This window comes from Parus major, unplaced genomic scaffold, assembly GCF_001522545.3.
Source record: "Parus major isolate Abel unplaced genomic scaffold, Parus_major1.1 Scaffold1339, whole genome shotgun sequence".
Taxonomy (NCBI): domain Eukaryota; kingdom Metazoa; phylum Chordata; class Aves; order Passeriformes; family Paridae; genus Parus; species Parus major.
The window spans coordinates 1-1,477 of record NW_015380192.1 but is presented as its reverse complement, the minus strand read 5'-3'; the positions used below and the strand labels follow the sequence as shown (position 1 = coordinate 1,477).

Sequence of the window (1,477 nt, the reverse complement as noted above, 5' to 3'; positions counted from 1 at the left end):
GTGTCACCCCTGAACGCCCTCGAGCCGCAGGGACCAGGCTGGGGACAGGGACAGGGACAATGTGTCACCCTGTGTCACCCCTGTGTCACCTCTGTGTCACCCCTGTGTCACCCTGAGTGTCACCCTGAGTGTCACCCACCCCATCAATGTCACCTCCTGTCACCCTGTGTCACCTCAGTGTCACCCCAGTGTCACCCTGTGTCACCCTGAGTGTCACCCACCCCATCAATGTCACCTCTGTGTCACCTCTGTGTCACCCCTGTGTCACCCCTGTGTCACCCTGAGTGTCACCTCAGTGTCACCCACCCCATCAATGTCACCTCTGTGTCACCCCTGAACGCCCTCGAGCCGCAGGGACCAGGCTGGGGACAGGGACAATGTGTCACCCTGTGTCACCTCTGTGTCATCTCTGTGTCACCCCTGTGTCACCCCTGTGTCACCTCAGTGCCACCTGTGTCACCCTGAGTGTCACCCACCCCATCAATGTCACCTCAGTGTCACCCCTGGGTCACTTCAGTGTCACCTCAGTGCCACCTGTGTCACCCACCCACCCCATCAGTGTCACCTCCTGTCACCCCAGTGTCACCCCCAGCACCCTCCAGCTGCAGGCACCAGGCTGGGGACAGCAATGACGTCACCCCTGGGGCCACCCTGGTGTCACGCCCCCAGCCCCCCAGAGTCCCGGGTGATCTCACCGGTGATGTCCCCAATGTCCCCAATGTCCCTGGTGATGGCTCCAGTGTCCCCAGTGTCCCCAGTGCCATCCCCAGTGATGTCCCCAGTGTCCCCAATGTCCCAGTGGTGTCCCCAGTGCCACCCCTAGTGTCCCCAGTGATGTCCCCAGTGTCCCCAATGTCCCAGTGGTGTCCCCAGTGCCACCCCCAGTGTCCCCAGTGATGTCCCCAGTGTCCCCAATGTCCCAGTGGAGTCCCCAATTCCATCCCCAGTGTCCCCAGTGTCCCCAGTGCCACCCCCAGTGTCCCCAGTTCCATCCCCAGTGTCCCCAGTGATGTCCCCAGTGCCATCCCCAATGTCCCCAATGCCAACCCCGGTGTCCCCAGTGTCCCCAGTGCCACCCCCGGTGTCCCCAGTGTCCCAGTGCCATCCCCAGTGGTGTCCCCAGTGTCCCCAGTGATGTCCCCGGTGTCCCCAGTGATGTCCCCAGTGCCACCCCCGGTGTCCCCGGTGTCCCCTCACCGATGCCCAGCTGTCTCTCGGAGCACCCCAACTTCTGGGCCAGCGGCTGCAGCTCCCCCGGAGCCACCGGGCAGCGGGGCCGGCCCTGGGGACACAGCGGGGACATTTGGGGACATCTGGGGACATTTGGGGACACCGGGGACATTTGGGGACCCCCGGGTGACCCGGGGCTACCTTGGCCGGGGCGTTTCCGGGGGTCTCCTCATCCAGGGGGGGCCCGGGGGCCAGTGGGGACCAGGTGACAGCGCCCAGGCCTGGGGACATCGGGGAGGGGTGACCT

The 1,477-nt window shown here is 64.8% G+C and overlaps 1 long non-coding RNA gene across 1 annotated transcript; it reads right to left on the bottom strand.

Moving 5' to 3' along the window:
- Nucleotides 1–308: 308 nt before the first annotated feature.
- LOC107199608 lies at nt 309–1,461 on the bottom strand. Its single transcript, XR_001519247.2, has 3 exons — nt 1,372–1,461; nt 1,198–1,282; nt 309–362 (listed from the first exon to the last, which is right to left on the bottom strand). It is a non-coding gene; the product is annotated as an uncharacterized LOC107199608 (long non-coding RNA).
- Between the last annotated feature and the right edge of the window lie 16 nt (nt 1,462–1,477).